This window comes from Melozone crissalis, unplaced genomic scaffold, assembly GCF_028551555.1.
Source record: "Melozone crissalis strain CALT ecotype California unplaced genomic scaffold, PUWL_Pcris_2 ptg000005l_1, whole genome shotgun sequence".
In the NCBI taxonomy this organism is placed as follows: domain Eukaryota; kingdom Metazoa; phylum Chordata; class Aves; order Passeriformes; family Passerellidae; genus Melozone; species Melozone crissalis.
In genome coordinates, this window is record NW_026535783.1 from 44,476,166 (window position 1) to 44,503,289 (window position 27,124).

General features: G+C 32.9%; 1 protein-coding gene across 22 annotated transcripts in view; it reads left to right on the plus strand.

Moving 5' to 3' along the window:
• The window catches only part of PTPRD (protein tyrosine phosphatase receptor type D), a 1,150,230-nt gene that overhangs the window by 540,688 nt on the left and 582,418 nt on the right, over window positions 1-27,124 (plus strand). The window contains exon 8 of one of the 22 annotated variants that reach the window (XM_054282388.1): window positions 3,860-3,900. The exons of the other annotated variants lie outside the window; for them this stretch is intronic. The gene's annotated coding sequence lies outside the window, so the exon portion shown is untranslated. The remainder of the gene's footprint in view (window positions 1-3,859; window positions 3,901-27,124) is intronic. 22 annotated transcript variants of the gene reach the window in all.

Below are 27,124 nucleotides of genomic sequence, written 5' to 3' on the forward strand. Positions count from 1 at the left end.
TAATAAGCCCCACAACTGATTTGCCTCATGTTATTTTATAAAAACAATAAAAAAATCTATTTTTTAAAAGAGTCACAGCAACCTTTGCCTAAATGATAACTAAAACCAACTCTAGAAGCACAGTTCTACTAATAAACAAGAGAATTCTTTTAGTCTCCTTGATGAAGCAGCATCCATAAATGATGTTATAGCGGCTGAGGATTTCATTTTCCAGCTAGTGTAAGCATTGTAATTCAACATAACTTTCATGTTGTTTAAATGATTAGCCAAATTCTAAAGATTTTTCATACTGCTCTCTTTATTTTATTTCTAGCTCATTAGCCCTTGTACATATGTGTTGAGAAATAGCCAAATTGTAATTTTTTTAATAAGTACTAATAAGCAATCTATTTAGAATTCAGTAACCTTTAAAGTCTTGTATTCTATAAAGCAGAATACAAAATTATGGCTTTGAACAATGAACTTTTGTCTTTCTAAAACTCCTTTAAAGAAGCATGGAAGAAAAAAATCATAAATATCTAAAGATTGCCTAGTAGGTGAGGAACTGTCTATTAGTGGTAGAAAGCAATGTAAGAACAGGAATTTTTAATCATATCTTTGTTAAGAGCCAACATTAATGAAAAAGCAAAAGAAAAAATCAGTCCCTACACCGTTCATCCCATAACTCCTTTGTGTTTGGAAGTTTTTTCTAAGTGTAGCCTTAAGTATCTCTTCTTGGGCTATATTGAAATATTGTGCTTTACTTAATAAGGGGTAGGTCATTTATTTTAAAAATAATTGAAACAGAAACTTAGGGAGCAAGTAAACTATTTACTTGATAGGCTGCAATAAAATAGTGCTCTGCAACCATTCAAACTTTTCATTTCCGTTAATAATTTTCTTTATGGTTTCCTGTTTGTTCCTCCATGATAACTGTGTCTAGCTTCTCTTTTTCAGTTCCAAAGAACTGGAATTAAACATGAATATGTGTATGTATTCAAAAATCCACTCAACTAAACTTAAAGCAAAGCATAGATATTACTTTTTATTAGTACTAAATATATTAGTTAACTAGTTGAGAGTTGAGTACATATCATTGGAGATGGGCACATCTGCAGGGTTTACTGCAAGAGCTACGCATCTGCATGATTAAACTTCACATTTCCTCTTAATAACTAGCCTGCCTTTATTTTTCACTGAAATTAAGTGACTTCTTAGCCAGTGTAATTATATGGAATAGTTCTCACTTGTAATGTTGTTCAAAGAAGAAACACACACCTTCTCAAAGGGTGTGGTTTGTCCATTTCCACAGCTACAGAATCGAGGTTTGGGGTTTTTTTAGCTTTGTAAAATAATGCACTGATTAGAGCTGTATCCATTTACTGGGTTGGAAAATATCTCTTCCTTAGATACATGTTCACTGCTAAGAAATATAGTAGAGAATAGAAGTCAGAGGCTCACTAAAATGTCAGATTTTCCTGTGGAAAAAAAAAACCCCTCCCCTCCAATGTGTTTGCCAGAATTCACTTAGACAGACTGATCACTACTTTAGAAGCTATTCATAGAGAAAGCATATCTCTGTACATTGTACCCAGTTGCATGCTGCTTATTTCCTTTTCCTTTCCTTTCCTTTCCTTTCCTTTCCTTTCCTTTCCTTTCCTTTCCTTTCCTTTCCTTTCCTGAAATTTCCTTTCCTTTCCTGAAATTTCCTTTCCTTTCCTGAAATTTCCTTTCCTTTCCTTTCCTGAAATTTCCTTTCCTTTCCTTTCCTGAAATTTCCTGAAATTTCCTGAAATTTCCTGAAATTTCCTGAAATTTCCTGAAATTTCCTGAAATTTCCTTTCCTTTCCTGAAATTTCCTTCCCTTTCCTGAAATTTCCTTTCCTTTTTTTCTTGTAATAAATATCTGGCATTCCAAACTTCTATGTAGAGATTTTTATTTCGTTTTTATCAAGTTTATTGAGTTCTTATTGCAAGAACCCAGGTGTATATTCAGATTACTAGCTCAGACAGCACAAAATTCTACTTTCTCCTAAGACTAGTTTAAAATGTAGTCGTCATTTAACAATCATTTTTGACAATTATATTGGAAGAGATTGATGTTAATCTGAGAATGATAAGACAATTGAGGAACTTCTGTAGACAAATGGCACCAAATTGCTTTAAAATGCAAAATTACTAAGCTACCTAGGAGAACATGACTCTCAAAAGGTCCAGAGTAAAACAAATAGAATGAAATTTCATAGTTCAAATGGCAGGATCATGTATTTTAGTTCTAGTTCCAAAAAACCTGTCATTGCCTGTTCAGGTTTTATAAGTATAGGTATGATAGAGGAAAAGAACAAAAAGTTCATAAAAATCCTAAGAACTCACCTAATCTGATATGAAAATTTGATTCTTTTTAAGAAACATGAAACAAATTTGGAAACAATTTGAATTACTCTATATTAGAGAATACACCTTACAAAAAGGATCTGAAAAAATTTGTTCTCATAAATCAAAGTCGCAATTGAAATTACTGTTGTCTGTAAATAGACCCATGAAAGCAAGAGCACACAAGGAGTGAAATGGCAGCCTCTGCCGAAGTACCGATGTGTGTGCATTGGCCATTAACACTTCCATCTAGAAAACAATTTTATGGCCAAAAGAGGAAAAGTATTCAGAGAGACTAAGTAGCAAATTGGGGGCTGCTGAGAAAAGAGTTGCACAACAGTTGCAGTGTTGAAAGTGATTGAACTTACTTGCCCAGGAATTTCTCTGCTGGTTCTAGATTCTGGTTTAACTTAATGCAAAAGTAACTTTGGAATTCTTTGTTCAATGTTCAAGTAACAAAGCAAAGGTCTGAAAGTGCAAAAATGGTCTTTTTCATATGACATAGACCATTTCTCTCTTCTCTTGTTCCATGCTGAGGTGAGACACTATGACTACACTGAAGCAGTCTCATGTAGGATAGTTCAAGTCATTTTGGCAGATAGATTTCTCTGCATTTCAGAAGGCTTATATTTACACTTATTTCAATTTTAGCATTTAGGGGTTTTTAAATTTTAATCAAATAATTGCGTAAAATACAATTTAAGCATAATTTCATCAGAAAGTTGCTTTATTTCAGGCATTATTCACATGTTTAGATGGGAGGGATGAAGGGATAAGTTAAAGTACAAGTGCATGCTGCAGCTCTAAGTCTAGACTGACCTCCAGGAAGGCACTGAAAACCTCTTTGAAAGAAATCAGTTTGCTCAAAACTGGTTCCTGCAGGCTTTAAGGCATAATACACATGATGTTATTCTACTTTTTTTGTTCTTCTTTAATTTAGAAGTTTCCAGCTAATGCCAAGTCATTCAATGGCAGTTTGCACCTATTTTGAGAAGAAACTGGACAAAATAGGATAAAAGATATAAGAACAGATCTTGTTTTACTTTTTTTGTATTTCTCTATTTTTTAATAATAATGAAACAACACATTGAACTATGAACTTATGAGGATGGTAAAATTTTAATGAAGTAAAAAGAAAAAAAAATATTCTGAATCTTCCATAAGCAGAACTAATCATGGAGTGGAAGAAAAAGAAAAGTATGTATTAAATCTATATTAATGAATTAATGTCCACTGGAAGACCATTAGACTGTCATTCCCTCTTAATAAAACAATAGTGGTTTTTTTCAGTTGTGTTCGTATATCTGATAACCTGGAGTTCAACTTTAATACTAAAAATCCAAATTAGACCATTTGATTCTCTTTTATAGTATTTCTTCAAACATATTCCAGATTATTTTTCCATGATGTGTTGGTGGATAATTATCCTCATTAGTAGAAAAGAGCATGCAAGCTGCTCCCTGATTTTTTTAAAAACCTAATCACCTGTAATATTTTGTAATTACAGCCTTCTTCTCTAGGAATCTTTAAATCAAAATCCACATTCGTGTAAGTAATGCAGAAAAATATGTTTAAAAATATACTTTCCTTTGAGATTATTTTGTTATGACTTTTTCATGTTCAACAGATAAGAGAGATAGAAGTGACTGCCAAGTATATAACAATGTCAAATTCCATTAATGCAATGATTAATTTCTGTAACAAAAATATAATGAACTCAAGGATTTTGTATTTCTACTCATCTGTCAAGAAGAGCTTTTAACTCTGCATTAAAGTGCACATTAATTTGTGCAAGTGCACACAAAGAATGGATGTGTTTATTATATCATAACTATAAAAATAGGCATTATATCATAACTATAAAAATGGCCAAAAGGAAGTGTATTCCATAAATAGGAAAAAATTGTTAGCCCAATTAAGGTCTTAACAAACTAACCAAAATAAAGCATATATTTATTAGTCTATTTACAGCAGTTCTCACACTTTACAGTCCGTAATAATACAGTGAAGCCTCGTAAATAATAGAATGAAGCTTCTTGTTCAAGAAAACTCACGAGTACCTGTAACCTTTTCTCCACTTCGGTTTCATCCCAGGTCCTAAGGTTGAGACTGCAGGCTCCTTGAAAGCAGAGAGGTGGTGTATAGTTTTGGATAGCTGTTAAGTCTCTACATTTTCACTGCTGAAGCTGAGAGGGCAGATCTTGTTTTATGCATTTCAGTGTCTCAATGTATTTTGCTTTTGTGGTTTTGCAGTTAAAGCCTCTAAGGTACATGGTCACCTCTCCTAAGCTCCCTCTGTGTAAGTGTCCACTGTTGTCACACTGGGACTCTCTGGGAGCCTCTGCCCTTGTCCACATTCAGCACTGACAGCGCTGCAGCACCCACATGTTCATCAGTGGTAACTTGGCCACTAGACACCAGTTAAGGCAAGCTAAAAGGAGACAGGGGCCAAGGCCAGCCCACATAGGTCTTGAGCCCCCAAAACCGAACAACATAAACCAACATGGAGGAAAAATCATAATATTAGGGATACAGTATACTTATTTTCTTCTTTGAGGAAAAATTACTGTGTTTACTGTGATACTTTTCCATTAATTGCATGGTTGCAATTGCACCATTGCCCATTAATTACAAATACTTTATTTTTTCCAGAGTATGCAATAATTATATCTACAATTCATCTTCTGCTCTAGAAGAGTATTCTACTTTGGAATTAACTTAGGTAAAGTTAATGCATCCCTTCTGAGACCTTGAAAAAAATTAGGGGACTGGGAACTTAAAGGTTCAGTCTTGGAAACTGGGGAAGGAAGTCTTTATGCAGATACTTGAAATATCTCATAATTTGTATTACTGTCAAGAATAATTTTTTAAAAAGTGCAATCTTGCCTAGCCCTGCTTCCTAGTCATTCTTTAGAAGTAACATATGAATCCAATAAAGGTGTTTCTTCTCTTTTCAATTTTTTTTGGCCTATAAATGTGTCATTAAAAATTAGGATCTTATTCCTACACTTTCAACTAAAAACTTTTCCCTGCTAACTCTCAAATCCATTTTGTCTTCTCATAACTGATGCAGTTCTATATTGAGGTCTTCCTGTCCAGAATTTTTTTCAAAAATTGTTAATGATAGGTTCAACCACCACACTCTGAACAGTCTACATTGTTTTTAAAACTCTCTCCTTTTTCATTACATTCAATTGTGATAGTAAATAGACATCTGTCTATTAAGGTCTCCTTCTCCTCAATTTAATAAAAGAGTTTTGCCAACTCCTTCTGCTTTGTATTTCACACTGCTTCTAAAATATCTCCATTAGTGAATCAAGACCTTGTGCTATTTATGCCTTCTGTTGATATAATACTCTGTTATTCAACCTTCCCTTCCCTTCCCTTCCCTTCCCTTCCCTTCCCTTCCCTTCCCTTCCCTTCCCTTCCCTTCCCTTCCCTTCCCCAACAATACCAGTTAGTCAGATTTGAGGCCTCTTCAGAAAGTCCAATTAGATATAGGCATCTTCCTCTTGTCAAATTTTGAATCCTGACCTTCCACGAGATGTTTGAGGATGTAAATAATCAGTGGGCCCTGGATGCTGGTTCTGTGTGATGTAGGAGGGTTATAATTCTCCAAAGCCACAGCAGGTGCCTTATCTTTGTGCTTGACTGACTTCCTGCTTTGATTTGCTCCTGCTCCTTTTCTTAGAGCAAAAAATAATCTTTCCACAGCTTTCAAGTTATTTTTTCCCTGACTAATATGAAAATAAAAAACTGTATATCATACTTCCTGTTTTCAAACTTGCTTTATCTTTCCCCACACATGAACATGAAAAACACCAAAAAAGACATAGAGTAACCCCCAAAAATGGTACATAACATAGTTGCCTGAACTTGTTCTTCATTTTATGTAGCAACTGATGTAAACCTGCAGGGTGAGAGGTAAAAGTGATCTGTCAAACCTCTAATAATTCTGAGTGAACTATCAATATATTCAAATCCCACATAGGTATCTTGTTTTCGTGTATTTGCTGCATACTTCATATGCAGTGTATCTTATATTCTTAGGGAATAAAACCCCCACAAATTAACAACCAAAAAATTTTGTTCTTTACTGCAAGTCTTCTCTGCTTAATTGTGGATAACTTCATATAGCAGTACTAGATCACATTTTTGTTCAAACCTTTTTTAGATTCAGAATAGCAATCAAATTTGTAATCTTCTTACACAATTTTTAAGTGGGTATTTTCAACTTCTGTCAACTGGTGTTGCTGCAGGTGATTTCTGAACATTCTGGGAATTTGAAGTATCCCCATATCATAAACATGTAGATAGCTGCAAGACTGCAGAAACATCAAAAAAGAGAAAATGCTTAAAGCTCTCTTTGCCATACTTGAATATAGCATTAAAGGGAACCATGCACATATGGACCTAATGGTGGGCAGCATGCATTAAATTATTTCACTGAAGCTGCAGTCCATATGCTGCTGCATCCAGATGTTTTCTGTTCAATATAGGGAGATTACCAAGCATCCCATTGTCACCCAGTACCAGGACTCTTGAAAAATATCCATCACAATACTTGAAATGCATCTAATACATCAATTACAAATGCTAAGGGGAAGAGCTTTTATCTGTGATTTGTTGTATGCTTTCAGCTCCTCTCCCCTGTAACAAACCTTGAGGCAGTTGGCAGGTGGTATCAGACAGAACAGATCTCCAGCCGCTTCATCTTCCACTTGACAAATAGACCATTTCACATCAATCTTGTGGTTCAGTACATTTAGAAAGTTTAATGCATCTTTCTGTCCTGAAACCTCTTGCTCTACTGTTACTACCTGTCCCCTATATGTAAATTACTATATTGAACATAGATTTCCTCCTGTTTTAAATTTCTCTGTTACAAAATAATGAAAATTGTTTGATTCACCAATATAAAGCATGATTATTTCTGTTGAAGTACAGCGGGATGTGCTACTGAAAAATGAAACCAAATGTTTCAGAGGCAATTCATTATGCTCTGAATAAATAAAATTCTAAATATTCTGCTGTGATATTACACTAGGAGTTTTTTCAGTATATTGCAGGATCTTCTAGAGTATCACCAAGAGCCAAGAACACTGGGAAAATGAGTACTAAAAATACAGATATTATATGAGAAAATATGACTTTAATTAAAATTGTGCCCTGTTAGTACACTTAATACTGATATACTTGTTTTAAATCAGAGTAAATATGGAATTTTCTGATTACATAATCAAAGTGGCAACAACTGAAATCACGTTGCCTGCACACTAACAAGAATCTAAACTTTATAGACTTATATGACTGTTATGATGAGTGACACAGACATTAATGTATATTTGGTTGCATTAACCCAGTTAATAATGTCTAATATTTTATCAGTTCAAACTAAAATTGTCTATGAAATAATAAGGAAACCATTGGTCCTGAGATTTTTTACATTAAAAGACTGCAGACAGTTCATTTATCTGAAAATCATGACTTTTTATGTTAAATAGAAATTTCTGGGAAAAAATCAGGAATTATATATACATATATAGATATAGATATTGATATAGATATATTTGAAAGTTTATCTTGTAATTAGCATAAAATCTTTTCCTGTTAGATTTTTTGTCTAATAGATTTGTTCTTTTTTCATAGCACTTTGGTGTGTCTGAAAAGTTCAAGATCACAATATTAGGTTGTACATACACATTACTTACTTTTAAATTAACTAAATTTTAATATTTGACACATTACAGAAGACAAGAAAGTACTTATTTACCAAAAAAAGACAAGTTGGGCATGTAAAATTAAAACAGATAAAATCTCTCTAAAGTAATAAAGGTAAACTAGAGAAAAACAAAGATGTACATTAGTTTCCACTTTTATTCATAAAAATTCATACCATTACCTTGAGTTCATAAATTGTGAGTTCTTTCTAGATGATAAGTGGCCTTCAAAACATCCTCAGTTATATATTTATTATTCTGAGAGACAGTCTGATCTTTGTAAGAAGGGCAGAGAATCATAATAATGCACCATAATGTTGAATGGTATTTTTAAAGTCATCACAGGAGCCATCTGTCTTCCCATTTGTTTGTCATGGAGAGGTACTGACCTCTGAAGGTGTACTAGCCTCCTCCAAAGTTAGTACCAACCTTATTTTGACACCAGAGAAGGTATGCAAGTTACTATTTGGTAGCTTTTTGGGTTGGAGCCCTGTACCAATGTTACCCAAGTGACTGTGCACACAGCAGTAATCTAAGCTGCATCTGCAGCCAAAGACATCTGTGAAATTCATTAGATGCCAACCAGTCCTTTCAGACCTGCTATTATTTGAAAATGACCTTATTCACAAAAAAAAACAAAAACAAAAACAAAAAAAAAAAAAAAAAAAAAAAAAAAAACAAAAAAAAAAACCAAAAAAAAAAAAAAAAAAAACAACCACCAGAAGTCTGATGAATTCCATGATTGGGAGGATATATTACTGTGCATCACAGATTGTCACCTTCAAATAGGTAGATGATTTTCAGTACTTTTCCAAAGCTCAGATGGTCCTATTTCTTATGGGAAATTACTATCTAGAGCACTAACAAGAATATAGAACCCATGAATCATAGTGCAAGGTGGGGGGTTGTGGTTTGTATTTGTTTTTGCTTTTATTTTAACTTTTCCTATTCCTTTGTTATATGGTTGGCTCGGTTTTTACTGTTCATTTATCTGGCTAATAAAGGAAAAGTTCTGAATTTGGCCTTTCATTGTTATATAAAATGGTCTATAGAGATTAATATTTGAGAGAGATTGAAAATGCCCAACAGACAAAAATATTACCCTCCTATGCTCTTTTCAATTTAATAATTAACAGAACAAGCATTCAAAGCCCCAAGTTATGACAAGCACAGGAACTTGTAAACATCACTGAGAATTAACAGTCGATATCTATCACCAAAAGTTGTCAAAAGGTGTGTCTAGAGTAACCTCCCAAGAGCTTTTATGTGAGATTTGTACCTAGAATTATTGACACTAATTTCAAACATGATAGATTTGTCAGATGATTATATATTGCCATAGTAAACTGACAGTAGGAGGACATGTCAAGTTTCCAAAATGAAAGTAGAAAAGAAGAAGAACAGTGAAGGATTTCCTTGGGTTTTTTTTCAATTTCCCTAGGAAAAAATACTAATTTATGCAGGATTATTTAACAGCATAGGATACAGGTCAGAAATAATTATATGTGGCAAGAAAACTGTAAATTTTTTAAGCAGTTACTATTTATTTTGGAACACTGTGTCAGTCAGTTACGTGCTTTTCAAATCCAGATTTTCTTTTTGGTTTTGCAAAACCCTAGGCCACTCTCTTTTATATTTATGCGACTGATATTTTTTACAGAATAATCTGAAAAAAAAAATTCTTCTCAAGAAATTACATGTTTAAGATATTATTTTTGACCTTAAGACAAAGTTCCCATCTTTGTCTGTATACCTACATATTATACAAAACTGGAGGTTTAGAATCAAACATTCTTTGGAGGAGCCTCTCAGAAGCATTTAAAAATTTTTGAAAAATTAATTTTTACATACTCAGCAATTATTAGATGTAGACTGTAAATATGTAGAGGGTGACAGCTAAATTGTTTGGGGTTTTTCCTTCCCTCACATGAACATTTCTTATTTTTTTAGCAGTTTAGTGTAATTACGTAATTAGGAGACAGATAATTTATTCTTAGATGACAAAATACAGTTACCTGTATTTTGTCATCTAAGAATATCAGGCTGTAAGTCTTTCTGTTCTCAAACTTGTTGGAAGTCAAATACAGTCTTGTCTCTGTGGCGTTTAATCAATTTGCACAGTCAGTTGGAATTTTCTGCTGATTTCGGAACACTTGATACTGTATTGCAACTCATGAAGAGCTTATTCAGAGAATCATAGAATAGGCTTTATTCCTAGAATCAGTAAGTGGTTTGGGTTGGAAGAGACATTTAGAGGTCATCTAGACCACCACCTTCACCTTAAGCAGGACATCTTCAACTAGATAAAATTGCTCAAACTACCATCCAGATCTTCGAGGTTTCCAGGGATGGGACATCAGAGCCTTTCCACTGGGCAATCTGTTTGGGTGTTTTATCGCCATTATTTTAAGAACCCTCTTTCTTATATATAACCTAATTTGAGGCTCTATTATTTTAAATCCAAGATCCCTTGTCCTATTACAACAATCCCATGGTGAATCTATTTGTTCTTCAAGTAGTTAATATCATTCAGACTGGAAATCATGGGAAATGATCATATATTCTCCCACTGTTGTGGAACAGTAAAAAATATAAAACTTCTTATTAATGCAGCTCTGTGCTCTTATATTACTTTGCAAATTATTTAGGTAGTATTACAGGCATTGATCTCTCATTTTCAGTCAGTGTACCTGAGGCACTACAACAATTCTTACTAAGCCTTTGGCTGAGTTGATGGCAAAGCTGTCTGCAATGTATGAAGTTGTTGATGGAGCCAACATGATGTCGTCCAGATTTTCATAGTAAACACAGAGTGATTTGGACTGAAAGTGATCTTTCAAGGTCATCTCACTCCAGCCCTCTGCCATGAGCAGGGACACCTCTCACTAAGCCAGGTTACTCAGGGCCCTATCCAACCTGATCTTGTATACTTTCAGGGATGGGACATTCACAATCCTCCCGAGTAACCTGCTCCATTGCCTCATTACCCTCGTAGTGAAGAGCTTCTTCCTAATATGTAATTTAAATGTATTCACTTCCAGTTTAAAGCCATTCCTCCTTGTCCAGTCACTTCATGTTCTTGTGAATAGTCTCTCTCCATCTTTCTTGTAGGCTCACACACTGGAAGGTATTTGTTTAATTCTATATATTTCTCAGCCTTGCGGTCTCTGTCTTTTCAAAGCAACTTTAGTTTTAACATGGCTGGTAATGTTGAGTAGAATTGTTAACATTGAATGTGAATAGAAATATTGGAACATTTTACATTTTCCGCTGGAACTACATTATAAAGAACAGTTTCCATTTTCAACTTAAACCTTTTTTTCATGTTATTTTGACACGAGAAATTGCTTTGAGTACCTAAACTTGTGAAAAGATTCTTCATCATTCTGAAATATTTTAAAATAGTTATTATAATATAAAATTTGTCATTCTCTCATAAAACATGTCAAATGTCCCTGTCATCAGGCAAATTCGTCTCAAATATTTTATTTGCATTTTTCTGCAGTATATAATACCATATAATTTAGAAAACATACGATATCCTATAATTTAGAAAGCATCTACCTACCGGGTAGATTATAAATTGACACATACATAATATTAACCAAACAAATAGCAAGACACCTCAGTGGTCAAATGAATGTATTGTTGATAAGTGTTCCATGGTACAGTCTTTTCTGCTTTATAGATTTCATTCTCAATCTTCTAGTAAGTAGATCTAGTTAGCTGAAAGAGGAGAGGACATGCTCCAAAATCAGTATTAGGATCTTGCTTTACTGACTCTCCAGACAGGCAATGTAGTGCTTTTTGATGTTCCATCCTCTCTTATTCTTGTGAAGATATATTAATACAGCCGAATAAAAGTTAAGTAGTCCATGGCAAAACTTGAGTCTTTTCCTTAGAACTTTATATAGAAGAGTCCATTAAATATTCTATATGCTGCCATTTCTAGAAATCCTTGAGTCATTCATTCAGAATGAATTATTTAAAATTAAACCAATTTAAACCTAATGAATGGAACAGATTATATTTTTCATCCTAACACTGTATTATCATACTGTTAAGAAATTTATACATTTATTGTATAAATATAAATTCACACATCTAATGATTTGCTTTCTAAAATTCTGAAATCATACAATAATAAATTTCTACTTTCGATCTCATCCTCCTGGCATTAATTTTACTTATCTCTGAAAAGTTTTGAAATTATTCAAAATCTGGAGGAGGAACATCTGTGAGGGGCAGGGAGGAGAATTTTCCTCTTATTTTACCATAATAACTGATTAAGTGACAAAAATTAATTGTGTCAGTAACTCCTTTTCTTATCCTAGAAGGCTCATGAAACTTCCTGAAAGTGTCTTTTTGTTCCAGTATTTTGATATAGTAGATTAAGTCACATGGGATCCCTCTTGGGCAAACTAGTTTGAAGGATGATAACTCTGTCTAGACTAACTTTATCAGACATTAATACATCCTTTAAATTTGAGCTTCAGCAAATATCAGTTGTTGTTCGGGGTTTTGTTGTTGTTGTTGTTGGGGGGTTTTGTTTGTTTGTTTGTTTGTTTGTTTGGGGCTTTTTTGTTTGTTTTTTATTTCTCACAGTTCTGACTCATGATAGCCTTGTGGGATTCATTGTCTTCTATGGAAAAAATGCTGTGCTTGAAGCTTGGAGAACACATATATTTAGAAGTCTATGGCACATTCTTTTCATGTTTGCATAATAAATGCAAACAGATAGCATCTTCCATCCCTAAAAGATAAATAAATTGAGTTCTAAAGGATTTTTCCTTCTAAATTCAGTTTTTCATGTTCCCTAAAGACACATGTCTTCATCAATCATGCTTGACTGTTTGCTACCAGTATTCCTACTTGGATGTTTTCCAGAGTTTGGGGTTCTTCAATGCTTCTCATGACTTCGAAACTGTACCTTTTCTACAGGTTTCTATAACCAAAAAAAGATACTATACTAGGTAAGTTACATACCTGATTCTATTTTTATTTACATTTGTTCAACTCAAATGGACACAATAAACATAATTTTGAGGCTGAACTCTTTCTGCAGAGTTGGGATATTAGTAAATAAAAATTCAGGGCTGCTTTTCAGGGCAAACTTGATCTAGAATGTTGTCAGTAAAATCTGCCTGGAACATTGCAATGACAATTTTATGCAATCATTTATCAAACTATTTTATAAACACTGTGTGATTAATGTGCAAACATTAGGTAGATATGCATACACACAGCTGACTTATTAAGTTACCTGAAATATCCAGCACAGCAGTGCACAATACCGAACAGGCCTATTTATTCATCTCAGAAATCTTGATGTGGCAGATCACTTAAACTAATAAGTGGCCAAAGTTCCATTTCCTTTCACACAATGAGGCATAAAAGCCTCCATATGTATATAAACTACTTTTTGAAAATTACTTTCAGAGAAGTAAATATAAGCTATGTAGATGAAAGAATCACAGTATCAATTTAAAATTATTTGCCAGTTTCGAACCAAACCAGTCTATGTTCCTTATCAATAAATGTCACTCTTCTAAAGAGACATTACAGTTTTGACATGGAGTTAATTTCTAGCCACTTCCTGGGAACCTTCTTGTCTCAGAGCCCTCAAGCAACGAGAATAATGTCACAAATTGTGCAGAGAGGCTTCTACGAGTCTTGTCCAGATGTATATTCATCTCTCTTAAGATGACCTACTGTTCTTCTGAAGCATAACCTAAAGTTCAATGTTAAACTGAACATAATTGCTTAATGACTTCAAAATAGATTTTTTTGCTATGAAATTATGAGGAAGGTAGTCATATTGTTTTAGTCATAGTAATAACTCAAGTCCTTGAGACACAACCCATTTGTAAAAGCATTGAATCATTATCCCAACATTTGAGAAACATATGTTGTGATAGCAGCCAACTGAAGGAAACATCTCACCTAAAGAAACAAAAATTATGTAGAAAAACCTTACAAAACTATGACAAAAATTTCAAACTTTGTTTTTTGTTGTCTGCAATTATTTTCAGGTGGGAGAAGATTAGCCATAGTTTCTGCATTCGTTAGCTTTTAACCACTGTTATAAATCTCAAAATAAAGGAAAGCCTCCTTTGATTTTTTCTCTTATCTTTTTATTGCCCACAATACTATGTTTCTATCACAACTTATCCAGCCGCAATGAGACAAAAGAATTGATAGGTAGAAAATATTGTTCAGAGAAAGCAAGTTGCCTGCAGAGAAGAGATCCAAAGCATTTAGCAGTAGAGGAAGATAGTGGACTTTCTTTTGGTTTTTTTTAACATTTTTACAATGCACTTTTAACAAAGAATTTCTTCTTCGGATGGAAACAGTTTGCAAATTTTTTTCCAATGTGATGTAATTTTGCTTGTTATTTACAGAATTTTAAATTAAATTTTAAATGTTAAACTAATTTTACTATCTGTGAAGTGGCTTTACTAAATCTGGAATCATTTTATCAAAAGGAAAATAAAATTTTGGCTATTAGTTTATAATTAAGAAGTGGGTATCATACAAATTCCTCTTTCTACCTCTATCTACTTGCTGCAAGCAAGTGGCCAAACATGTCATTCTTCCAATCTATAAATGCTTCTATGTCTTTCCATGTAATCACAGTGACAATTTAATACTTGTCCTCAATTTTCTAATTTAAATGACATGTTTAAAATATATTCTACTTTTTTCTTCACATCGTGGTAATTTTGGAGTTAATCATATATAAGTTCTGTCTGGCTAGTTAGTGATAGGATTGCCAGTCTTTCCTTTCAGCAGTACTCTTCCCCAGACAAAAATGTAAGGGGTAGCTGTAAAAATATCTGGAATTTCTTTTGAGAAAGAGTGGGTTAAGTAGGAGGAACTACCAGTGAAAGGTTTGCTGCCACAGAGATGTCAGTAAATACTAGTGTGGAGTATTGTGTGTTAGAGCAAAAATACAAACATACCAGACCCATGTGTATGTTTCTTCTGTGAATATCAAGTCTCAGATCCATGGGGGTTTTATGATTGTTTGTATCTCAAAATGAACACTATTCATACAGTAGTTCTGTGAAGATGAACACTGGTATTCAAAAAGGAGATATAGTATGAACCCTCAATTCATCCTGGGCCACTCCTACAAAAATTGAATATGAATTCATGCATACTATTGAATCAATTTCTTTTTAGTTTTAGGAGTGTCCTTTCCATATCATTTTAAGAGAACTCATAAAAAGCTTAGCTACTGGGAATGGCCCAAAGGCATATTTGAGCTAATGCATCCTAAATGAAATCTTAACCTTCAACCTTCATTTTCTAAAAGCATATTCTCTAATTAGATAGTGCTCTTTTCATGCAAGTGAAAGGTGTAATGCTGATTAGTCTATATTGCTGAGGGAAATTTTGCCACTGCAAGGTCAACATCTGTTGACTTAAAAACTAGAAGGCATAATTCAGCATTTGAAATCATAGCTGCTTGTAGTAGGGTTAATTAAACACTAACTCATCATTTCCTGAAAACTCATAACAAATGCAAGCTGAACAAAGCTGAAGATTTTATTTTTTCACATTCTCATATGCATTGCATAAATTAAGCTCACATAATACCAAGGTTAACAGAGGTTTAACCATGAACCTTGATACAGACAAGTTTGATTGCGATTTTTTTCTGGGCTGATTCAGTTTTTTTGCCTTGAGTCCTCTGTACTAGAATGCAATTAAGGAATAAAAGGCATAATGACACTAATGATAGGTAGTCCAACCTCAAAACAGGCTGGTTTAATCAGGAACTCTGAATGTGACTTCATGCACAAGCCCTTGTCAATATGTTCTCATTTCTCCCACTTCAAAGACTGAGAAACAGCTCCTTAGCAGGAATACAGATTAGATACAGACAAATTATATACACTTCTTTTTTCTCTGAAAACAATTAGTTTGAGACTATCAGTGTAATAACCTAAGCATTTCCACTACAATGGTCAGATACTCTGATCATGTTTTTAAAATTTTGCTTCAGAACTTGTAAACACAATTTCCAAATACAACCTTATGGGGATACAAATACAAAAGAGGTTTCCTTTTGTATTTCTTTTAGGAAGTCACCTCCCCTACTTAACGTAATATTAAAATCTACAGCATTTGATAATTTTTTAATCATAATAAGGTACCAAAAGCATAGATGTTAAGACTACATACATTAATCAGTATTTACAAACAGTATTATAAGATGAATATAAAATTATTAGTCTAGAGACCCCATAAGTTACAGGAAAAAAAAGATGTCCAACTCATTAATTAAATTACATACTTCACTGTTTCTTCAGTACAAACATAAAAAACTATTGTCTGCATTTAGTCTTAGACTTCGTTACATTTATTTTTTCCCCTATGAGTTCTCAGATAATGTTTAATCAAGTTATTCTATGATTTCCACTTTATGGAATCACAGAATAACTTAGGTCAGAATAGTCCCTTAATATAATCAAGTCCAATCATTAACACAGAACTGCCACTTCCACGACAAGACCATGTTCCTAAGTGCAACATTTTCATGTCTTCAAAATACTTCCAGGGATGGTGACTAAACCACCTCCATAGGAAGCCTGTTCCAAAGTCTGACAAGTTTAATATTGAAGCAATTTCCCATAACACACAGCCTATTATTCTACAGTTTAAAGAAATTGAAGAGCTTTGAAATTAACCAATACTTCTGAATATGTTTTAACTTTTACAATATATTAAAGAGGGTTTTTTTTCCACTACTTGAAAATATTTAACTACTATGCATAATATTGGAAATCTCATATCTTGGTAGGAGTAAAATTCTAACTTGTTTACATCTTAGATATCATGTCGGTTCAAATAATTTAATAATTTTTAAAGTGCTTTCTTAGTTAAGATATGAAGACATAAATGCCATCCATAGTGATTTGTGGTAAAATCACTGGAGCAATTCTCAACCAGTGAACCAATTTCCACAGAGGACTTGTGAGAGGTTGTAGATGGCATGCTTGACACTGAAAAAGAATTGATGGTGTAAGATTGAAACCATGCTTTAAGAGCACAATGAACAAAATTCAACAGCAGCCTTCTCTCCTTTTTAGGGTAAGCTGGTTCTACTTTATTCCCAGAATGCTCTCTAACATGGGAAATTTTTCTAACACGCACAAGTGCAAAGTTCACTTGTAGGAAAAGCAAATTCTGAAGAAATTCTCCCAGCAGAAGTTTTCCCTGTACGCACTTTCTTGATACTCAGCTTTAAATGAGGCAAAAATGCCATCTAGATAGAGACAATTTCAAGCAGCTTTGTATATTTTTATATTCAGCTTTCTTACTCTGCTTGAACTTTTTGCTATGGCATAAAGATTTTTGCTATAGCATAACACAAGAGAAAAACCTGAAGAGAATAAAGACCGAATAACCCAGACTTTCACAAGATCATTTTAAATCCTTCAGAATACCTAATGTCAAGTCAGCTAATGTTAATGAAAGAAGAATGGTACAAGACTGTATTTGTTTTACATATCACATAGACAGCTTGTCCAAAAATACAAAATCTTAAAGTAACTGAAGTATTTAGCTGGAATACTAGGATTTACTTGAGCAAATCAGGTCACTTGAAGAAAATTAGCATAGTGTCCCTAAAGAGTCCTTCAATAAAGGACTTCCTTATAATTCTAAAATAATTTAATTAAAATTCACATGACTTATTACTAGATCAGTGATACGAAAAGACCTATGTCATTAAATATTTTATTTTCTTTTTATTCACGTCAAGATGTTTTATCTTCTACCCACCAACCCCTTTGCAAGATTTATCTTAGTTTTATCTTCTGTTTGGTTTTTTCCTAATTTTTTGTGTAATATTTCTGTCAACAAACTACAACAATTAATTTATGCTCATGTTTTTTTTGTTCATATAATACAGGAGATAATTTTTATAATGTGCTACTCTTTTCCTTCTACTCATTATTTCACTTATGAGATAATGTCAAAAGGAGATGAATATTGTCACTGGGTAATGTCCTCCCACTGCAAGATGAATGTCAAGACATTTATGAAAAATAAAGGATCACATGAAACAGAGATATCTATTTCAAAGCAGGAGAGCATTTTCCAGTCAAAATATTCTGTGCTGGTCATAAGATGTCTGTTCATTTGGATTGTTTTGAAAAGATGAAACAGATGACAGATGCAAGTAGATTAGCAGCTTTTCTGCTTGACATTAATCATAAAAGTTTCATTTCATAGTATTTTAAGAATATGATTTTTTTAAAAATCCAGATATGAGCAAGAACGTAAAACAAGTATCGTAATATTTTCCTTCAATATTTTCTGGTTTCTTAGTAGCATAGAAATTCATCATTTGACAGGAATAAAATATACAAAATGACTAACTAGAAAATAATGAGTGTTATTTCATTAGATAGATAGATAGATAGATAGATAAAGTGTTGTGTAGTTTAGCTTTGCCCATACCTAACAATGTGACACTGATGAAAACTGAAATAAATCCACATTATTGTCACTGGCTTTAGATTTACGGATACCTTAACCAAGAAGAAAATAATTAAGTAGCTGGTAACACAAACATTTTGGAAATGTTACAAGGCAAGTATAGATACCCTATAAATAGATCTTGGACTTACACTATAAAGCCCAGCACTATGGACACAGACTTCCATTTTGCTGCAGCAAATGTTAAATTTAATCTAATTCTCCGAGTTGCTCTAAATAACAAATAACTAGAAAACACAGATAAAAACAGAAACTAACTGGAAATGGTTACAGCTGCCTTCCTGCTTTTCAGTTGCTGTGCTTAATAAAAAAGTTTCCTTTCTGTCTCTTCCACTTTTTTGTTTTGGCACCAGCAATCTTGAGATATATGGCATGTATGTATGGTGCCATGAGGGTATAGAAAGGCTCCCTGGACAAATACCTTCAGCAATACAGCTTTAGAAAACCAAATAAAATTGTATAAAGTGTTTATTATTCAATATAAACAAAAAAAATAAACATTTCTTACAATTAAAAATATTCAAGTATATGTGATTAAGAGGATAACTTTGCAGATACTAATGCAAGTTGATTTCTTACTCTTTTGTTATAAGAAAATAAAATTCTTCTATTAATACCACTGAAAATGTAATAATATACATGACTTTTCTGTTGCATTGGTTATACTTAGTAGTTTCATGTGAGGTTTCCTCTACTGTATGAGAAGGAGACATCACTAATTCATGTGAGCTGATAATCATGTTACAGGTTGGTTTAATAAGATTTGTGCTTTTTTGTAATTATTATGGTAATACACTGTCTGTGACTCATACAATTCTCTTCTATTAATTAGTATGCAATTGCTTTGGTATAATTCATTTTTTCTGAAGTCCCAAGTTTGTTATACTAAGTTATATAGTTATTGACTTTATTATGCAGTTTATTTCATTATGGATTTGCGGGGTTTTTTGATTGAAATTTCATCTTCCTCAGAGCCGACAAATCTCATTTATATTCTTTGGATTCGTTTCACTGAAAGAATTACAGGAAGTATACTATCTAAGTCAATACTTGCGCTCAAATCCTAAGAATCACCAAATTCTTAAAGTGAGCCATGCTATGGTGGAAACACTGGCAAGCCATCATGCCATATCAACTCCACTTAGCCTGATTCTCAACTTCCAAGGATGAGTCTTGTATTAAGGGAAATGAAAAAGGTGTCATGATTTCTGCAGTTTGTTATTTTACATAGATGTAGAAAATGATGAAAAATGCCAGTGTTAGAACCTTGTGAAGCAACAGATATTTAGAGCAACACAATTGCATTTCCTTCCACTCAGCAGGTGGCATAATGCACTGCAAATGGTCAGGAAAGCTGCACAAAGCCCCTGAAGTCTAAGAGTGAGTCTGTGTCAAGGTGGTTCTGAAAAAACAGAGGATCAAATCTTGAAGTCAACCCTGGAACCCCTAGAGAATTGGCCTGCATGTATTGCCTGTGAAATTGTATTTTAGAGAAGATTTGCTTTCTATCCTGTTTCTTTCAAGCAATGTGAAGGAAAGCAAGGGACATTCTGCCAAAATCCCTATCTGTCAAGAAATTTCCTTTGAAAAAGAACAAATGTGGTCATTCCAGAACCAAAGAGAAAGGCAAATTCATTCCCAAATCCTGAACAAGTTGAGAGATTTTTAGATAACATAAAAACTGTATATAAAGTATGCTATTCCTCTGTAGGGAAATGATACGTGTTTCTCACAGAAATTAAAAATTAATTACACATTTTTTGTAGAAATGTGAAAAATTAGTGATCCTATCTGGTGAGTGTGCCAGGCTGTTACTGGCATTAGATTGATGCCTTTCCAATCAATATACAGGAAAGACTGACATCTTCTTGGGAACTAAAATTTTCTATCACATTATAAAGCCTCAAGCTTATACAGACTCAAGCTTAACTCAACTAATAATTTCTTATGACAGAGAGCTGATTCTTCGCCAGTAAGACTGGTGAACAACTAAATAATTATCGCATTTTTTCTGTTAATTGTGTGTGAAGCCACTCATAATACTCTCTTTGATAGGAAAAAAGCAAAACAATAAAGCTCCTGCAAGTTTGATTCTCAAACAAATACGTAAAGACTTTTTCTAGACAGTTTTTAGATAGATCATTTTTTCTTATGTTCAATGCCTTCATTGTAAAAGCTACATCAAATTAAATACTGTTTTCTTTACGTGCAATGTAGTCATGTTTTTCACACATTAAACTTCATATGGACAAATCAAAATTTCTCATGCAACAGTGCTATAATATTTATTTATTTGCAATTCACTGTGTCAGTGTGTATATAGGCTTTTATGACAATGCTAATATTATTGTTCTAAATAGAACCTGTTTTCAGATACAAGTAATAAAAAGATGATAAGAGAGAGATCCTTAAAGATAAAAAATATACAGCATTTTCCTGATTATTTAGTAAGCAGTTAATCAATCTGTCCACTTAGGAAATAAGTTTTGTTCTATAACACGAATGCATGTGTCAAAAAAGTTATCATCAGGATCAGAATTTGTCACATTGTTGCCTAGCTGCATCAGAGGAGTTTCTCAGAATCTTAGTGATGACAGAAGAAACTAATTAATTGTTTATAACCTGCTCATTCTCATATCGTTCCAGTTATTTGCCACACATTACAGAGCTCACATCAGTGCTAGTTTGGGAATTCTGAACTTACCTCCTATTTGTGGTCCAGATTTGCGTTGGGTAATGTAGGTCTACAAACTTGAGCACCTGAATTTAAATAAGAATCTGGACTTTTGACATAGGAACTGTTAAGCATTTCCTCCTTATCTCCAAGTCTCTGGCAATTCTCTTTTGTCACTCTTTCTCTCCTGATTACATCACTCTCCTAATAACATCCCCTAACATTATCAATGCACAGTTTTGCTTTCAGCAGTTTCATAGTTTCTCTAAATATATGGAAGATTCCTAACAGACAGGAAAAGTACAGTTTTCCTTTTGCAAAAATTACATCATAAGTGAAGTTGAAACACTCATCTAACCTTAGAAAAGTTATTTTAGTCAAAATCCAAGGAAGGTAAAAGGACTGCAGTTTCAACATTGAAGAATTTGAAAGACTTATTTCAGAGTTGCCAATGCCCCACTAGTTTAAGTGAGTTTGCTCCCTGGTTTTGGCTCTTTCAAACCACAGTGGTTGTGGTTCCAGAATTCCTGGCAGCTATTTCATTCACTACACTATCCTGCTATAGTTTATTCTGTTTCTTCTAGCAGACTTACCCTAAAGAGCAATTAAGCATTTATTAGGGTTGACACTCTGATTTTTAGTTTCTCTGTGGCAATCATCTTGACAAACATGAAAGTCTCATTTTCCTGCATTTCACTTAGGACAGAAAATATAAGTGACACATCATGTTAAAATGTCACAACAATCTCAGGCTTAACTTCTTTCCTAGCATACCTCACATCAGTAGTTACGGTCTATGTAAATACTTTCTTAATTATACATGTTTATGTCAATATTCCAAAACTATTTTTCACTCCTCAAAAAAAAGGTTGTTTAGTGACTGCATTTCTCACAACTTACTATGCTAATATTCATCTTGCTCTCAATTCTGTCCCATGAATCATGTTATATTCTGCAACTTTCTATTTCTCCATCCTGTTGACAAAAAAGAAGTCATCTAGTATTTGGTTTCCAATATATTTATCTGTTTATTTTATTATCAGCAAAAAGTCCAGTAAGGCTGTATACTAGACAACACTAACTCCTTATAAATTGTAAGCCTAGAAGCATTAAAATAATTTTTTTATGTAAATTAATTATCTTAACAGAAAAATTATTACTAGTATCAGTCAAGCTTTGGTTTTTTTCTCTTTTTTTTCTCTTGACTTTATCCAGCTTTGCTATTTATACTTTTTTTATTTATTAACTAATTGTAACCATATCTTCTCAAGCAGATATACTGTCAAACAAAAGCAAAGGCTATTGCATAAAAGATAATTAAAGACTTTACACAAAAGGATTCTTCCAATAGAGCTGAACAGTTCTTTATAATGTTTTATAAAGGTTTCTGGAGTCTATTGGATAACTGACACAAGTGCAACAATTAAACATGAAATATTCTTGAAGAATGTTTCTGGTTTAGGCAGTATGCAAAGACTCTCAGCATAACCCTCACTTGGATAAGACTAGCAGCTGCCTATGGACCCTACATAATAGCAGTTCATTCCAGAAGCCAGACGTAGCAGTGCTCAAACATGCTTCTTTGCCAGGTTTCAGGGCTTGAAGTTGTATTTAGCTCCGTTTTACCAGCTTATTGTTGGTAATGAAGTAGAATTTCTAAAATGCTCTGGATCTATCTTTAGATATTTCATTAAAAACAAGATCCTGTTCCAGAATTTATTAATCTCCACTTAGTCTACTATCTCTTACCTGGTTAATTTTTTTTAAATATATTAAAATATGGAGCTAAGGACTTTTGATTTATAGCTTTCTACAGGAACTTAAATACATTTATTTTAATGCACATGCCACTGCTCTCAGTCTGATTTTTTTCATGAATATGAAATTTGCAGGATTTGAGCACACCTGACTGCTGATAAATGTGAAGATCACTAACAGGGGAAAACAATCTCTATCAACGTCCTTAAAATTCATGCCAACTTGCATGTGTGAAACTTTATAAAAACATTTTAGTAGAAAATGTGTTTAAAAGAAAACTGATAGCAGAATTTTCTCCTGAACAACGCAAATCAATAGGTTTACAATGTTAGCTATACTTCTAGAGTACTACTGTATCTGTGGATTAATGCATTAAAAGACATATTTATCACAAATAAAAGAAAACCAGAAGTTAGCTGATGACTGACTTTTGCATCAAAGTGGATATTATAACAAATAATTAAAATTGAGTGATCACAGGATTACTGATGACTATCTCTTTTTGAGTTTAAGGGTAATACACATGCAGGAGGTGAAATATACAATTAACAAAAGTCTTTACAGGATAATCTCCTTGTTTGCAACTTGCCAAAGAGCCTCTTATACACTAAGTCATGGACTTCTACAGTATGCAGCAATTAAAATGCATTTCATATATGTGTTTAAGTATTTTAACAGGTGATTTCAAGAATGTCCATTTCTAGAGAATTTCTCTGTCAGGACATTGGACTTACTGCACTATTGAAAAAATTTTAATAATCCCACTGACCAGAAACTTGGTAAATCAGTGGATTGATTCAACACATTCAATACTATCATCTACAAAAACAAAGTGTGCCAGATCTGGGTCAGTGAATCATCATGTTAAAGTCCACAACATGGTCATGCCTGATACTGGGCCATCTGCCTGGCAATAATCATTTGTTCTAAATTAAATATAATGAGGACATGATCAGATAATATTAAAACAGGCATGTTTCCTGTTCTGCCTTTAAATTATAAATTTCTGTGCCATCAGTTTTCATTATAAAGTCCTTAATTTTTCATATATCTTTCTCTTCTAATATCAACTAATTATCAGTCTTGTTATTCTGAAATATTTCTGATGTTAAATTAGTCCACATTAGTTTTCTCAATTTCTCATTAATATCCTTCTTAAAATCATGTTTGTTTCTTGCAATCTTTTCATTTAATCACCTCCACCTACTGAGTCTTTATCATTTAATAATTTTCTTCTTTTTGTCATTTGATTTTACTTTTTCTTCAAACTATACCTTTAGTAAAATTTGACTTCTACCTCTCCTTCAAATTCCTTGCAATATGAGAGCATGAAAATTTTGCTGTTGTTATTTCTTGCCTCTCTTTTAAATGTCTTCATCTTATTTATTTTACTCCTTATTTTTCAATATCTCATTTGCTTTCATAGTTCTTTGTGAAGTTCAATTTGGCCAGTCCAGCATTGTCATTACATCATTAATTTCCTGCATGAACATAAGTGAATTCAACCTATTATCCTCTTTTACTAAAGTATTGTACAAAACAAAGTTTAGATGAAATTGGGGCATACAGCCATACTACATCAATTCTTCTCTTCTATTCCAAGCTTGAACGTATTTTCAGCTCCTCTATTGTCTGTGTTTGGAAAGTAAGAACTTTTCAGAGATTATTATTTCCGTCAGCATTTTGAGTGGCTAAAATATTTTTGCAGCCCTTTAGCCTTTGGCTTTTTATTATTAAAATAATAATATATTGTATTTTTAAGAAGCTTGATACAAAACAGAAAAAAATATGTCAAGGAACGGAAACAGAAGATAGAATCCTAAATAGCTTGGTGAAATATTTCTGAACTTAGAAGAAGAGGGAAATTTTCCAGAGCTTAGGGAAAAGAAATTTTTCTACAGTTTTGACAAAAAAAATATAATACCATACAGCCCTTCAAATACCAGAAAAGACCATGCTTCTTGTTAGCACTTGAGAATTATTATAAGTTCAAATAATTTTACACAAGTATAAGCAACTTCAAATTTATTAATAACTAACTAATGTACACATAACTGCATTGCAAGTTTTAATGATAAGTGAAATCAAATATTGTTTTCTGTTTGAAAGTTCAGTCTATTTTGCATTTCATATTTTATTCAGCTGTCTATAGTTTCTTTTTGAATGTGGCTAAATGAACTATTTATCATGAAAAAATCCTTTTCAGAAGCATACCTGTGTTTTTCAAGTAAAATACAGAAACTATAAATGAATTTTGATTCTGGCTTTTGTGTGAAATTAGTATCAAGAAAATACTTAAATAACCGATAATGTATGCAAGCCTACTTTTCTTACTCTACTTTTTTTTCTGTGTTGCACAATTAAGTAGCATTGTACAGTTATACATACAATCCCCCAAGCCAAGCATATTCCATGGTGGAAGTAATTTTTTCTCATCATGCATTTCTTTAGACTAACCCAAAATGTTTTAGGAGATAATACACATTTTTTGCACTTTGCTCTCACATTCAGAGGTCTTCAAATGGTATGCTCTGATGAAAAATTTCCCATATTTTAGATTGTGTTATTAAATTTCTTGTGTGGACTCACCTTTACTTCCTCTATGCAGTATATAATACTGGTTTAAGTGGTATGTTGCCCTCCAAAATGGAAAATAGGAATTTTTTTAGCCCAAAACTTTTCAAATTTCTAATTTCAAATAAACCTACAAGACATAATATTGATATAACATTTAATTCTTGCAATTGGAGGGCATCTCTTATGGAAATTTGTTTGTTAGGTTCCAAATTTATAGTCCTAGACAAAGTATGAAAATTGTTGAAGTCCTTCCCAAGGCCCAGTTCAAGAGAAAGCTATTTTATCTTTATGCAGGAAGACTTACCACTGAAGTAATTGACTGAACAAAGCATCTATTTCAATACCTGACACCATAGTTTCCTAACTCCAACATTTGAGCTTGGAAACCGAAGATATTCTCACTACTGATTATTACATTACATGCCTTTTTGAAGAAAAGCTACATAATGACCCACTAATCCTGCATCTCACAGTTCCCTTCTTCTCACAGTGTCTTCATCAACACTATATTTTATCAGTCTCTACTCCATTCAAGGGAGAACCCTGATACAAAGATGGCCTATTTCAGTTAAACAAGTTTTCCACCACATAAATTAAGAGAAATAGTGATGGACATAGAAATGTACACTAAGAATGAAAGAAGAATCTAAATAGACAAAAGTGGACACAGCTTTCAATGTCCTCAAAAAACTCCCACTATAAAGGTAAAACAAGGGCATTGCATGCTGGTTACAGGAGACACAGAAAAATTTAAAAAAACAAACTAAAAACAACTTTACAGAAAAAAAAGTGTATTTGAGTGCTCTAGATACACAGACTTTCCTACTTCATCTTTTTCTGTTTGTTGGTTGTTCCATATTTTTCCTTTCTTTTATTTTTTCAGTAACATTTCTGGCTGGGGGGGTGTAGTCTTTTTGATACATATCAACTTTTTAAATGTTATATCTTCATAATCTGAATATATTATTTCATCATTGCAATAATCTTGGAAATAAATTATTATGTGAATAACAGAAAAATCTTAGGAAGTACCTAGACAATAAAAATCTTCTCTGAAACAGTTATGATAGCTATTTTTTTACATGGAAAATTAATGTAGATGTTAATCCAGGAAACAAGATTACCAAATTTTATAAATTATAAAATAAATAATTTTATAATTTATAAATTTATAATTTAATATACAGTCAGTCAGGTTAGGCTGATGCAGTTGACAATACCAAAAGAAAGAGCTGAAGATCTAGGACTACAAATACTGTCCCCAAGTCCTACAGTGAGTTCATGAAGCATTGTCAACTCTTCCTTTTCTTATATTTGGCAATTTTTCATAAAAATAGAACATCCAGCAGAAGTTTGTCACTTCAAAAATCTCCTTTTAGCTTTAAAAGCTAACTGTATCTTGTAAATGTGTTTCAATTTTGAAGAAAGAATGCATAAGTCCTTGAATCTCAGGGTCTATATGACATTATTTTTCAGCAAAATTTTCTGTATGTGATTATGTACTGCTTTGATAAAATGGTCATTATATTTC